This window comes from Zeus faber (assembly GCF_960531495.2).
Source record: "Zeus faber genome assembly, chromosome: 2".
In the NCBI taxonomy this organism is placed as follows: domain Eukaryota; kingdom Metazoa; phylum Chordata; class Actinopteri; order Zeiformes; family Zeidae; genus Zeus; species Zeus faber.
Genome location: NC_137189.1, coordinates 20,972,415 through 20,988,250, shown reverse-complemented (window position 1 = coordinate 20,988,250; position 15,836 = coordinate 20,972,415). Strand labels below are relative to the sequence as shown.

Genomic DNA, 15,836 nt, shown 5'->3' with positions numbered 1-15,836 from the left:
TGATATCCTGGCACATGATAACTTGATGATGATGACTTGATCGACTTTCAGTTGAGAACTACCTCAGTACTGCTATGACCAGCGGATATCAGCCTATATTGTTAGTTCTGACCGACAACTCTTAGATTTAATTTAAAATGATCTCTCTTTATCGTCGCATTGATTGAGTTTGCCGCCACGGCTCTACTGTTCATCGCCTCCCGTCGAGGTGTACAGCCAACATAGGCCTAGTGAGCTAGAAATATAGGAGTGATGAGGTCGTATCTCCCCGTTGGATATAAGAGTAGAGCCTAACAGTTGGATGCAGGGGAGATGGAGGGAATGCAAAACGGGGTGGGCAGGGGGGTTTAAGTAGGCTGGCTCATTATGGACGTGGAAGCATGTGGCGCCATCAAGTTGTCTAACAGAACTAACTTCATGAGCTATACATGATTAAATAACAAAAACTGACTTATGTCTTCAAGGTCTTCCATTCCATCTGCCAAAACGAGGGCACATAAGGCTTTGGTTTCATTCAAACATTAATGTCATGACTGGTAAGTTACCCTTTCCATCATCTCCCATGCAGTAAAATTGTTGCATGTGGTTATTTGCGTGTAACTGTAAAATTAGATGAAATAAGTTGTGTGGTAAGTTTCACAGTGTAACGCTAGCCTCAACAATTTAGAAAAAAAACGTGATTGTGTTAAAAAAAATGTTGAACCGTATTGGTGAGTACAGCAAAATGTAGTTGACAAAGCAGGAAGAGCCATAAATTTGAGCGTGATGAAGTTTTTACGTCGCTAATGATTGTGGCAAACCTGAAATAACATTCCAGAAGCATTGACGGATTCTGCTTTGACTCAATGTCAGTGTGTGTGGCGACACCTGCACCACCATCACTCGTCTGTGTTTTGGCACATGGTTTCCCAAATATCTTCTTATTTTGGAGAGGTCACAGCCAATGAAAAATGTCTTGACTCTGAAACCCATTATCTATATACCCGAGGCAACAAATCTCAGCCAATATAGATAGATGTGTATTATATCAAGAAGGGGATATACAAGTGTTTATGCATTTTATGGAACATAAGCGGATGGGTTACATCTTGTCGATGGAGTTTCATTTACATTTTTAATTGAATGCATTACAGATAGGCAATGCTATTGTATGCGCACTGTATATAATGAGTTGGAACATTTGCTGTAAATTAAAAACAAACATCAGCACAGTGAAATTCATAGTGGGGGGGCATTCAGCCCCAGCAAATTACAAATAAAGACAACCCCTTTAAGAAACAATGGACATGTGAATAAAAAAAATACTTTGATATGTTATATATAAAAAAATACACTCGCCTACATTAAATAAACTGCCCATGTGTCTGTCACTATAGCTGTAAAATAGTGTACAGATCTGTGTGTGAAGGCAGGGGGTGGGGTGCTGATGATGTGTGGTGGGGGGGGTGAATTCCAGTCTATGGAGGAGGAGGATGTGCACGGTTAGCCTGTTTCCACGGTAACGTGATCATGGGGGTGGGGATGGGGGGGGGGGGGGTGTCTCAGCGGTCTGTGTATGTGACGTAGTTGGCTTAATTCACGTCTGGTTGACTACTGAAAGAAATCAATAAAGATATTGTCATGGACACTCCTAGTCATTACATTCTTTTAGAGAAATAACAGTTTTAATTTCATTGAAGATTGGTTAATAACGTGTATCTTACAAACAAGGATGGAAAATATATTTTGTTTTGGTTTCGCTTACATTTTTTTTTTTCCGTGGCTATACTCAAGAATATAGAAATGTTTTGAAATTACCATTGGGTAATCAAACAGTTAATACACCAAAAATGATACAAAGAAAAAAAATATATAATAATAATTATAAATATAGCTGCAGCTAGCAATATTTCAAACACATACACAATAAATACATGTTCCTTGTATAATGTAATTGCTTATGGTTATTGTTACCCATAATTATAATTCAGAAAGTTTGTTTACATGGATATCTCCAGAATGTGTATAAATTCTGACAGTGATGGGATTGGGGTTTTTTTTTTGTAGAACTTAATCTGGTGTGTGCCAGCTGTCCTCAGAAGCGTATATATTTACGAAGATTAATAGGGTGTGCTTTGTTTAGTCCAATTTTCTTCCAGTAGTATTTTAACTTTATTTTTTTCAAACATAACAAAGGTTAATAGTTATAAAATAATACCTGTGACTTTGTAACTTGTATGGTTTAGAGTTCTTATATCTTATATTGCTTTAGTTAAGTCCAATCACGACTTCATCTGTCACGTCATCTGTGTACTCTTGTCAGCTTGCGCATTCGCACTGTGCGCCATCTTGGTAAGCGATTGTTGACCACAAACTTTATCCACAATAGTGAACCACTGATCTGGATGAAACTCGTACTACGCTATGTTGTAACCGAATAGACATCTTATTCAGATTTGCTGTGGGTTCTTTGGACCCATGACATCCATAATGTTGTGACCTCATGTTACATCTGCATGTCCCACCATCTTGGTGAGGTCCTGATTGTTGACCAATTACTAGACTGCAATGCTATCATGTGACCCGTGTGCACTGCCATTTGTCCATGTACACGCGTTGTGGTGATGATGAAATACACAGTTTTTTGCTAAATTATTCCACAATGATGGACTGATCTTTATCAAACTTGGATGACGGCATTTCAGATCTGCCCCAAATACACCTTTATTCATCTTATCTGTGAGTGCGGTGGATTCATGACATCCATAGATTATCCGCCCCTTCGGGACTGGACCTCTAACAACAATAATAATAATAATAATAATAATAATAAATATAATAATAATAATAATAATAATAATAATAATAATAATAATAATAATAATAATAATAATAATAATGATAATAATAATAATAATAATAATAATAATAATAATAGCTGCAGGCAGCGTATTACAGGTTTGTATGTATTACAGGTTTGTGAGGTTCCGTAAAACACATAGAGTCTGCATGTCTGCATGTCCATGTCAAGGTTGGGTGCTGTTTTATTTGATGTAAATTCAATGTTTTTGAAATAAATTGTGTATAAATAAAGACGTGTACTTGAGATTAAGCATCTTATTTTTGGCCGTTATTGTTAATGTTTTAAACATGTTTTTAAGTATGTTGGTTAACGGTGGTTCATTGGCTTACGTGTTCAACAATCACTGTGCACTTACGTTACTGAATGTTCCTCTTGTGCCATTTAGTCCCTGGCCTGGGGTTGGAGCAAAAAAATTACGATCGCTCCTGGATCATGCAGTGTGGACACAAAAGAAAGGGACTGTTCTTCTAAAGGTTCTCAGAACTTCCTGCAGTGCAAAAATGCCTTCTGTGACCGATTATCATTTTTGGGGTTTTGTGAAACACAGCACAAATTACAGTTTTCCTATTTTCTGTTAAACGCAGCATTGGCTCGGGTTGTCTGTCTACGCGTAGCAAACGCTTCGCAGTCCACAAGGTGCAGGTCGCAGGATGCAAATTATTTCCGAGAGACGAAGCTTGGACATATACCTTTGGATGATAATATCACAAAGCTCCTCAAACGGATCAAGTCACGCCAGCGTTCTTCAACTTCCGGTAAATTTGTTTTCAAATCAGTTAAATAAAGTAAATCATTTTTTCACTTATTTCTGCTCCAAATGTACATCGATATTGATTAAACTTGAACCACATGATGTCTGAAACGTCCTGGTTCCAACTTGGCCTCAATCACTGATGATCTGTGATTCAGATACATTTCGCCCTAAAAATGCCAAAAAGATCAATAATAACAAATATACCAGCAAAAACTATAGGGTTTCACCCCTGCAGGCTGAACCCCTAATAATACATTTGCAATTCTATCCTTGCAGCTATCATTTAATCAGAAGTCCCAGTTATAATATTGGCCTATGTTATAAGGCTACTGTCAAATGTGATCCTACTACAATGTTGAATGTTATTCAAGTTGCCCACACCTGACTATACTACAGTAAGTTTGCATAGGCTAACAAAGATAGTATTGTGCATTGGCCTAATCCTATTGCTTATCTTTTTTTTCTTCTTAAGCAATACATGTCTCTGTAGATAAACCTTTCATGGTGAACCACCAACCAGACATGTTTTTCCCTACCAAAGGACTGACATTGAAAATTTTTTGAAAGATAAGTTAAGACAAGATATTATAATACTTTATTCATCGCCACCTTGTGGGAATTCAGGCGTTGCGTTAGCTCGGTGAGGCACATGAGATACAGAGTGAGAAGATAAAACACTATATTCAAAAGATATACGTTCAAAGAAAAGGAAAAAGAAGAATTTAATGTACAGCTCAACAAGTAAAGTAAGTAAAAGGTAGTAAAGTAATAAGTAACAATAAGCTAATTAAAGCGCTGCTTATGAAAGATTAATTCGATAATAGGATTATAAACGCTATGAAATATGCATTCATTTATTAAAGAATAGCACCTGTTCAGTGTTCCCACCTTCTACTCTCACGTGTACTTTTTAGACCACCTGCCACCACAAACTGTCCACGTTTCCCAAAGATGTAGCTGTGTTTCACGGCCATCTGCTGTCCAGTAGGAGATGATAGATAGAAAGAAAGAAAGACAGACAGACAGACAGACAGACAGACAGACAGACAGACAGACAGATAGACAGATAGACAGATAGACAGATAGACAGATAGACAGATAGATAGATAGATAGATAGATAGATAGATAGATAGATAGATAGATAGATAGATAGATAGATAGAGAGATAGAGAGATAGATCTCAACAACACACCTCCACAAAATGCGCAACAGCGACCTCTGCGGTCACACATTTTCCTTCTTTCTTTCTTATCATACTGGACAGCAGATGGCAGTGAAACACAGCAACATCTTGGGGGAACGTGGACAGTTGGTGGTGGCAAGCGGTCTAAAAGGTACAAATGAGAGTAGCAGGTGGGAACACTGAGCAGGTGCTACTTCTTTAATAAATGAATGCATATTACATAGTTAATCATTCATAAGCAGCACTTTGTGTGTGCTTATTATCACGTATTACTTTACTCCCTTTTTTCCTACTTTACTTGTTGAGCTGTACATTAATTCTTATTTTTCCTTTTCTTTGAATGTATATCTTGTGAGTAAAGTGTTTTATCTTCTCACTCTGTATCTCATGTGCCCACTGAGCTGCTGCAATGCCTGAATTCCCACACGGGGGATCAGTACTAAAAAGTACTATAATATCTTGTCTTAACTTATCTTTCAGCAATTTTCCAAAGCGTCAGTGCTTTCTTTTGTTTTTATAAAACCTTTTTAATTTTTCGCGTTGATCTAATGAAAATAAATTCTACCTTGTAAAATACTTACGCGGCACAGTCTGCTTATCACAGGAGGCGAGGAGTCCATAGGACACCTTAGCTCGGGTCTAGATCAGGACCTGTCTCCCTCCATGCGCAATTAGCGCCTGTGTATAACGGGGACACTGTGTGCTTTCTTTTCAGATACTGTGGGGTCAAACACTGTGACCAGCTCATATTATCTGCTGTTTTGACTTGACATTGAAAATTTCATCCATCTTATATTCACATGGTCTGAGAAAGGAGGGGGGAGGCAAATTTAGGCAGGGAATAAAATACACATCTGCCGGATAATGCATCCACATTGCAACTTTATTTCTCGATGAACCAAATGGTTTTTATCAGCATATATTTTTGTGCTTTGTGACACTTGCACAAAGAATGAAAGAAAGAAATATATACAGGTACTCCTCATTTAATGACCGAGTTACATTCCTACAACCAGGCCGTTAAGTGAATTGGTCGATAAGCGAGGACCCGTGTTATTTCACAGTAAGGGGGCGTGGCCATTAGTGTAAATATATATAAATATATATTTACATATAGTGTGAATAGTGTACTATATAGTGTATATAGTATATCTAGTATATATGGTATATATAGTGTATAGATTATTTATAGTATATATAGTGTATTTAGTATATATAGTATATATAGTGTATATATTGTATATATTGTATTGTACAATACAGACTGAGCTGGTCGTAAGTCTGAACGGTCTTTAAACAGGTAGGTCGTTAAGTGAGGTGCGTGAGGTCAGGGTTGTGTGTGTGCAGGATGCGTGTGTGGTGATCACACAACAATGCTGAATTTCCCAACGGCTTTCCAAATACGGTAGCACGTGTGTCTGTGAGAGAGCGATGGGAGGGAGAGAGAGAGAGAGGGACTGAATGAGCACATTAATTGTATCGAGCTCAATCACGTTAACTAGATAAACTTTATTTATAACTCTGCGTGACATGATATTTATGTTGTCATATCATTGTCAGATATTTTCTTTGATTTTGGTTATCGTGATGTATCCTATCTTAAACTGAATAAAAAAGATCCCTTGCGATCAATTTCCCGAGGATAATCATGACCGCAGATCACAGGGTTTGGTTCGATGAAGATGTGGAGGGGTAGACTGATGTGCACCTTACTACTGCTGGAATAAACTGAAAGTATGCCACATAAGAATCAGTCATTCCTGTGGACGATGACTTTAAGGTTGTTTAAGGTATGTTCTGCCTTAACGTCAGACTACTTGACAAAATAAAAAAAATATTTTTATGTGTTTATTTATGCTTGTTTGTTTGTTTATTATTATTATCAATAATAATACTACAAATAATAATAGATTTCACTGAGTTAACGGTAAACAATAAACCTCTGTGTTAACAATTTGCATTTTGCCAAAAGTAAGAGATTGCGCAAGTTTTCATATGTATATACAGTATATATATATATATATATATATATACACACACAATTTAATCTTATTGTTGTTCATATTAATACAGATTCATATGAATAATAATTATGTTGTAATAACAACAACAACACTTAGAATAATAATAATAATAATAATAATAATAATAATAATAATAATAATAATAATAATAATAATAAATATAGCTTCAGGCAGCAATACACCAGTTACAAATTTTCGAGTTCCCATGGAACAAAGCATCAGAAAATTACATTTTCTGAGTTTCCAATGAACGTAGCATCGGCTCACGTAATGACGAGTTGACATGGGTTTTCCGAGTCCTGGTGACATGCAGAATTACTACAAGGAAATACTTGTTGCGTGTTACAACTTTATCTTAAAAATTAGAAGGTGGCCATGGTTCCTGGATCCCTCACGGTGTCTCTGTGGAAGGCAATCACTGTGTGGACGTTCCCAACAACACGGTTCCATTCAAACAGACTAAAGACTGCATGTCCCTTAGAGACATTTCATCAACTTTTTAAACTTTTGGGACTACAATAAAACGGACATGATTCGGACCCGTTGCTTTGGAGCTGCAAGCAAACTCCATGTCTGAGGACACAAACACTGAATATGTTTTGGACTGTTTTGAGTTCCTTCAGTTTGCATGTTAGAACTGGCTCGAATGCCGCAGGAGGTACATGGCACCGGGTTAAACGGAACAGACTGCATTTGTATTTACAAAAAGGGTAAAAGAATAAAATATCAAATTAAACGCCTTGCCGGCATCAAGCAGGTAATGCGATATACAACACACACTCACACACATGCGCAGTTTAAAAACACTACTGTAAGAAGTAAGTAAGTAATGGATAATGGATTAGTAAGTAATGGATTAGAGGAATGGATTCTACACCACGTAGCTTGCATGGTGCAAATGGATGTTCATAGCCACGACCTGAACATATAAAGTAAATTGGATGATGATGTCAGAAAACATTTTTGAACGTTGGTGTTTTCGGCGATGCATGAACGTCTGGCTACTTCTGGTCAAATGTATTTTTTTGGTCTCCTGGTTGCTCGTCTCACGGAGCAACCACTATATGGTCAACACAGCGCAACCCTCTGGCCGCAGACTTATATAACATCAATTCATGATGTCACAAAGCGCCTCGCTTCAAAACTAATCAAGGTACACCAAAGTTATTCAATTTGTGGTTCATTCGTCAGGGCTAATTCCTGCTACATAATTATGTAGATCGATGTAGCAAAAACGTGCACAAGATGCCTGAAATGCACCGGTTCTAATGAGATGTCAACCATGTCCAGGGATTGTCATGTTCCAGATACTTTTAGTCCTAAAAACGCAAAGAAATTTTTAACTAACAACTGAGTAACTGAGTTTACATTTAATGCCGCATCATTTTTTTTCAAGGCTTTTTGAGATTTGTTTGGTACTTTCTTTGACATGAGTGACTAACCTCTAAGGATGGATGTTCTATCCACTACTGACGGTCAATGCTTGGTCGGTTCACATTGAGTAAAACCTGTGGTGATTGAGAGTCGCTCCGAGTCCGCCTTGTCCACTGCGAGGTTGAGTGGAGGGACCCTGTTTTTTTTTTCTACATAGATTTAATGTTTTGAAAACAAAATGTGTATAAATAATGAACTGATTACTTAAAATAAAGTATTTTTTTTTTCTTTTCTTTTTTTCAATCATTGTGGACTTACGTCTGGACCAATCAACGTGCACTTACGTCACTGAATGTTCCTCTGGTGTTGTTCAGTTAAAAATGTCCCTCAAGAACGGTGTTTTAACGATTACGATCGTTCCTGGATCATGCGGTGCGGTCACAAAAGAAAGGGACAGTTCCTCCAAAGGTGCGAAAACGCCTTCTGTGAACGCTTATAGTTTTCGGGGTTTTGTAAAACGCAGCGCGAGTTGCTGTCTTCCGGGTTCCCTTTAAACGCAGCAGTGGCTCAAGTTGTCTGTCCGGGTGTCGTACCCGCTGGACGCGAATGAGTTCCGAGAGACGAAGCTTGGACTTGCGTAACTTCGGATGATGTCCCAAAGAGGCCCGCTCCTGAAACAAATCAAATTACTTTTTCGTTTTTCCACCAATTCCTGCTCCAAACGTAAATCGATGTTGACAACAAGACGTTCCGGTTCTCACGAGACCTCAACCGTGTCTCTGCATATTGCGGTTGTCGTGTTTCAGATACTTTTGCAGGCTGGACCCATAATAGTAATAACAATATGGGTTCCCTTTTTTCTATTGTGCAGCTAATTGTTATGTTAAGTTGGGAGGCCACTTCTTCCCCCATAGGCTAGAGATCAGCTCCATCCCACTCGGGCACACCATCATGATATTTGATCTCGTCAAGGTGGTAGTAAATTCTGCTTTTCCTCCGAGTAGGTCCACAGGCCCCGGCCCGTGGAAGGGGAGGAGTGACTTTATTTCAAAAAGCGCACAGTACACGCTACACGCACCGCACGGTAGCGCCGGCACGGACACCACGGAGGGCTGGACCGGGACGGCCGCGGTGCTGTGACAGGGAGGGGGTGTCACGGAACTCGGGACCGGAGCGAAGAGGTGTGGAGCGAGGACGGTCTGCAGCGAGGACGTCGTAACTCGGCTCTCGGGCATCTGCCACGAATACCTGCCCCCCAAAATAACCCTGGTGAGTAGCACGCCATCGCCTATTATGGGAAACATACAACGCGTCGACACGAACGTTAGAATTGCTCTCGTTTTAAACTCGCGTGGGCGCCTTCGTGGATCTCCGGGACTGCGTCGGGCGCCGAGGGGTTCGCGGTGGACGCGTCGTGTTGTGTGGGGGGCTGGGGGGGAACGAAGTTAACAAGGTGAACAGCGGGTTAAAGCTTTTCTGCAATATGGCCGCTCAGACGTCACCGCGGCTCGTAACGGCTCCGACTCAACGCCGCCCCGTGGAAACACACGCGCGGACTTTCCCCGCGCGGCTCCCGCCTTGGTTTGCTCCGTGATTTTCTCTCTTTTGAGGTTTGAGGGACGCGTCGAGATTTTTTTTTTTTTTTTTTTTTTTTTGATCCGTTCGAGGCGGTGGAGCCGGAGCGTTCCTCGTGAAACCGTTGGATATGAATTAAAGGGTTACAAATACATGGAGATATGGCCGAGACTCGTCCGCTGAAACTAGAAAACACGATTTCCACACGAAGCGACGGCGACCCGGCGAGCGTGGGAGGGCACGTACGCCCTCCCCCTCCTCCACCTAAAAGACTGTGCCGTTGTAATTGTTTTCCGGTGGCACGCGCGGGTGGGGTGGTGGTGGTGGTGGGGGTGGGGGTGGTGGGGGTGGCGTGGGGATGTTTACGTCTGACGAGGAGGACGCGCGGCTCTCCCGCCCCTGTCTGTAGCTCTCGGGAGAGTGACTTTTATTCTTTCTTTTTTATTTATTTATGTTGCGAACCAAGCTCTCTGGACTGCTGTGGAAATTGTAGTTCCCCTTTTTATTTTTCTCCTTTTTTTAAAATGTATTTATTTGATTTGATTTGATTTTACCTTTTATTTATAACCACTTCGGCACTGGCCAAAGAGCCCACTATGTATATGAATACGACAATGTATTTTGCATTTAATTATGAAGTCCCCCCCCCACACACACACACACATTCTCACACACACACACACACACACACACACACACACACACACACACACACACACACACACAAAACCTTGTTGAAGCTTTTCAGCCTTAACGTCTCTCCAAAGGGAGTTCTTAAGAATAGAATCTTTTGGAGGACAATCATTATTCCCGGCTAAATCAGAAGGGGAGGCCCTGCCCTGAGTCACTGTTTTTGAGGTGATCTGAATTGTAGATGCGACCACTATTTACTTTTAACCGCTTCGGTGATCAAAGGCAGTCGTTCCTATGCATGGTATAAAACGCAGATGTAATTTGTTTCTTAATGATGCGTTCGTGGTGCAGTTGTGTCAAAAAAACATGTTGCGTCGTGGATCCCACGTGTCCCCGTGTACATTTTACAATCCCCACTACATCGAAACGTGTAAACAGAAATGGATTGAAAATGTGTTTCTTTAATCTGCGTGGGAATTATTCCCAACGCTTCCTGAAAATCGGGGCCCCTCCGTCACGCCACCACGACAGCGCCAAAAAAGCCGACCGACTCTTTCGCTTTGTCTGTACTTTCGTTTCTTGCTGTGGTTCCTCTTCTTCTTTTTGTCTTCCGCAAAATTTCCGCGTACAGCCTTCTCCGACTTGAACTTGTGCGTGTGTGTGTAACCAGAGATTTGTGGCTGCTGTTTATACCTTCCAGCAGACCTTTCTGGGTCGACATGGGTTAGCCAGGCTGTCTGTACGCCAACCTGGGGCCGTCCCGGGGGTGGGAGGTCAAAGAGCAGAACCAGGAAGAGGGTGTTGGGGTTTAGCCCAACCTGATCAAAGACGCACTGTGGAAAGCCAATTTCCTTTGGAAAATAATAAGGCCTGAGTGGATTTTATATACGTCTTGTTTAAAACAAAAAACAAAAAAAAACCTGCCTATATCTGGTTCACCGTTTAATTTGTTTTATTTTGATATCTGTAATGCAGTGAACATTTTGGGATGAATATCAGTATTTTCTTTACAATATTTTATGTAAACTAAGGAATTCGATTGAACTCACTCATTCAGAACACTCAACTGTGGCCAGAGAATGGGATCAAATTTCTATAATACAACTTTTAGGACCAGGGGAAAAAGCAACATAACATAAACTAATAACCTCAAAAAATCAAATCATGAGTGTCTTTGATTTTCAACAGTGTCTTTGGGTACCTCGAAAAGTGCTATGCAAATAAAAATGTATTATTATAATATTGATACATCATCCAGCTGTAATCATGTATGTTTTAATAGAATTAGGTGTTTATAGGTATAGCTCGCCTAACCCACCCCATTTCTGAGCTTACTGTAATGTCGCTGCGATGAAAAAAGCTGCTCAGAGGTATCCCAAACATGCCTGGTGTATAAAGTTACCATGCATATATCATCTTTAACACAGACACACACACACACACACACACACACACACACACACACATGCACAGACGATGGGACTCTGGCCCTGTCATGGCACAAGATGAGAATAGGCAACAGCTGCAAGTGGTCATGTTGTCAAAGCATGATGTGTCTGAGAGCGTGTGTGTGTGTGTGTGTGTGTGTGTGTGTGCGTGTGTGTGTGTGTGAGGGAATTTGCGTGTGTGGTACAGTGAGTGGTAAACGCCCCTGGTTGCCCCTCTTGAGTGTCCCTTCGTCTGCCTGACTCCTCGACCGTTTGTGCCTGTCAGTATCTGGGGGATCGCCATATCCCCACCCTCTCTCTCTCTCTCTCTTTCTCTCTCTATTCTGGTCTCTTCCATTCGGCGAGGCGGTCGTCCCGTACTTTTTGTCTCTGAGATAATCGGCCCTGACGCTGGTGAGTGTGTTGAGGTGTTTATTGGTATGTGCTTCACGTCAGGTGTCAGTGCGCAAGGCCCTCGTTTCAGAGTTGCCGTGGTGTTGATATTCTGCCGTTTAAGGCCGAGCGAGTGGCGGTACATCCGCGGCGACGGAACGCGGGATGACAGGTGTGTGCGTGCCCCGTCGCTTTGTGAAAACACATCAACGTTTGTGTTCCATTGGTGTCTGTTTGTTGTAATCTGCGAGGTCACAAGTGTTGTGCCTGAATAAGCTTGGTTGGTGTGAGGTGGTGAGTGTGTGGGGAAAGTGTAAGGTGTGTGTGTGTGTGTGTGTGTGTGTGGTTGTGAGTGTATGTTGGTGTGAAAAGGGGGGACATAAGGGGGGAAGGTGGTCTCTTTGGGTGGTCTGCACTGCGTCGATGTGAAACCCATCTCCCCACACACAAACACACACACACACACACACACACACACACACACACACACATCCATACACTCTCTCGCTGGGAAACAAAGGGCTCCCATATAGTGACAGGAGTAAAAAAAAAAAGTTTTTGTGTGTGGATATGTGTGTGTGTGTGTGTGTGTGTGTGTGTGTGTGTGTGTGTGTGTTTTTGTAAATGGGTCACAATGTGGCCCTTGCAGCTGTGGCACCCCGAGGTGTGCAGCAGGTACAATGGCCTTAATGGACTTATTAAACTGTAGTGGGCATTTGATTTAATAAGACCAATTCCTCACCCTCTTTTCCACTCTTCCAAACGTTCCCTACCTGTCTGAATGCTACAGTAATTACGTGGCATGTGCGCTCAACATTATTTAACACGGAAAACCGCTGAGTGACACTCCTGCTGGGGGCCATTTTCCACCAGAGGCTCCCCTCGTGGGGAGGGTTGATTGTGTTTACAATCACAGACACAGTGGCATCTCACTGAATCTGTCAATACTTTTCTGTGGCTGAACAGGCAGCGCGCATATTTTAATTGAGATATTTGACTCTTGTCATGTTACGCTAGAGGATCTGTGCTTGTCAAAAATGTGACAAAGCTAAAATATTAATATAATTCAGTATTATTTGGCCACCCTCTTTATAAAGTCAAGGTATTTGCCACTGATAGAAAAGCACCCTGTGCCAGAGTTGGGGTTGGGTCCTGAATTTTATGGATTGTCACTTTAAAAGATAAACAATATTTTACAAATGAACACAAATAGTTCCGTCGCCCAGTGAGTCAACTTTCCACTCGTCGGAAAAGTCGACTGTGTGAAAGGAAAGGCTGTCTTCAGGGAAACCATGGTTGTTACATGGGAAAGTTACCGTTATAACCTCAAACAGCAAAATACCAGACAGTGTGTGACATTCCTTCACCTCCCCTGAATGGATTTATGATTATAGAAATGGGAACAGTGATGATTTTATGCATCAGATTCTGCTCAGGCCTTTCACTCCTCTCATTGTCCAGAGATGTAGAAAATTGAAAATGATTAAATGAAGATGAAAAATGATTAAATTAAGATATAAAATGATTAAATTAAGATATACAATGATTAAATGAAGATATAAAATGATTAAATGAAGATACAAAATGATTAAATGCCAGGCCTAAACATTTTGAAAAAGTGTGAAAAGTGCCAGCAAATGATAAAATAAATTCATTTTTTATTTATTTTGTCAACTGATTGGTTATAGAGAAAATGATGTATTTTTACAATTTGTTTCAATTAATTCACTGTATTTTATGTTTTTGGGTTGTCTTGGCTCATCAGATTTGTTTGGGATTTCACAGTGGATTTGGATTTAGATGCTATAGGTTCTGTGTTGACGTTCATCAGGCTCAGTTTTGAGGTGTCAAAATCTAAATTGTGTGGTTTAAATGAACCAGATATGACTTTTAAATTCAGAATACGTTTGAAACATATCTAAAATGACGGGATGTTTTAGGCCGAAGAGGGTTTGTGTTTTTCAATGTTTTGAGCTGTAAACTGAAATACGTGACACAACTTGAACTTGAACACATCAATCCTGGTCAAAATATTAATGTTTCTTGTCAGATATTCTTTACGGATGGTAAGTGAGGCTTAGCGCCGTCTACTGGTTGAAAATCAGCGCAACGTGTGCAGGGCGGATGGATGGATTATTACTCTTAGTGGCTCTCTATGTCACAAATTATAAAAAAAATAAAATCTAAATCAGACCAATTGTGAAACCTCACTTATTTTTCAACTTTTCCGAACCGTTAACCTTGACACACCCACCTAACCAGTGGGTGTGTCATACGGCAGACACGCACCCTCCTTACCCCGACCCCTCTGCAACCTTTTGGTATTTTTCGTAGGCTTCGTAGGCTAAGAATTTTTTTTTTTTTTATTCTTCATAAAATCACTGTCTAACGTCAAATGCTTGAGGATGATATATATATCTATAAACTGTATAGTATATGTATATACATTTTCCACGTATTTCCCTATGATGACTAGCCCAGTCCTTCTGCAGGGTCTGATCTTTCATTGCATTGCATTGCATTGCATTTAGCAGACGCTTTTATCCAAAGCAACTTACAATTATTCAAATACCGACGGACGCAGCCATCAGGAGCAATTAGGAGTTAAGTGTCTTGCTCAAGGACACTACAGCATGCTAGCAGGAGGAGCCTGGGATCGAACCAGCAACCTTTAGATTACTAGATGACCAGCGCTACCACCTGAGCTACCACCCCCCTGAACATGTCTGTCTACAATAGTCTGAAAAGAACCAGTCAACCAGTCTTTCTTCTTCTCTGTCTCTATTCACTAGACGTCCTTTATCGTGGCTCATCTGTCCCCTGCAACCCCCCAAACACAGAGAGGTAAGACCTCACACACACACACACACACACACACACACACACACACACACACACACACACACACACACACACACACACACACACACACACACACATACACATACACACACACACACAAACACACACACACACTGTCACACACACACACACACACACACACACACACACACACCCTGTCACATGCACACACACATACCTACTTAAAGACATGCAAACATGCACTCACTCAGAATTCACAGACACACACGCACGCACACACACACACACACACACACACACACACACACACACACACACACACACACACACACACACACACACACTCACACACACTTTTTCTTTGTCTTGTGATGGATTCATTGGTAGAACCTCAGCCCATATTCATTTAGTTTGGTATATTAAAACCTTTATTTTAAGACAACCTCAGGCTAGTGGCATCTCTCAGAGAATCAACGTGAGCCTCCCGCCCACTATGTAGTAGGACTTTGTGTGTTGAGCGGCTGTTACTGCTGGTTGTGCGTTTGTTTTCCCAATTGCTCGGCAAACGTCTTAATAGAACACCGCGGTGCTACCGGGAGCCTCCACCAACCTATCTGCCCTCGCTCCCTCTGCTTCTCTCTCTCCCTCTCTCTTTCTCTATTTTTGGCCTCCCTGTAGCAGGGCTCTTTAAGGGCAGGTGCTTTTTACCACCAGAGGTCTATAAACAGCCGTCAATCAGTCACCAACAGTTGCTCAACTCTCAGGCGATTGTCCAGAGACATGAGCACATGCCTCTGAGGCTGTGTC

The 15,836-nt window shown here is 41.1% G+C and overlaps 1 protein-coding gene across 6 annotated transcripts in view; it reads left to right on the top strand.

Moving 5' to 3' along the window:
• Positions 1 to 9,200: 9,200 nt before the first annotated feature.
• The window catches only part of dtnba (dystrobrevin, beta a), a 29,242-nt gene continuing 22,606 nt past the window's right edge, over positions 9,201 to 15,836 (top strand). For 5 of the 6 annotated variants that reach the window (XR_013844753.1, XR_013844754.1, XM_080024088.1 and 2 more), the window contains exons 1-2: positions 12,066 to 12,227; positions 14,999 to 15,050. The gene's annotated coding sequence lies outside the window, so the exon portion shown is untranslated. Of the gene's footprint in view, positions 9,448 to 12,065; positions 12,228 to 14,998; positions 15,051 to 15,836 lie in introns of those variants that run through there. The other variant, XM_080024087.1, reaches the window with a different exon arrangement.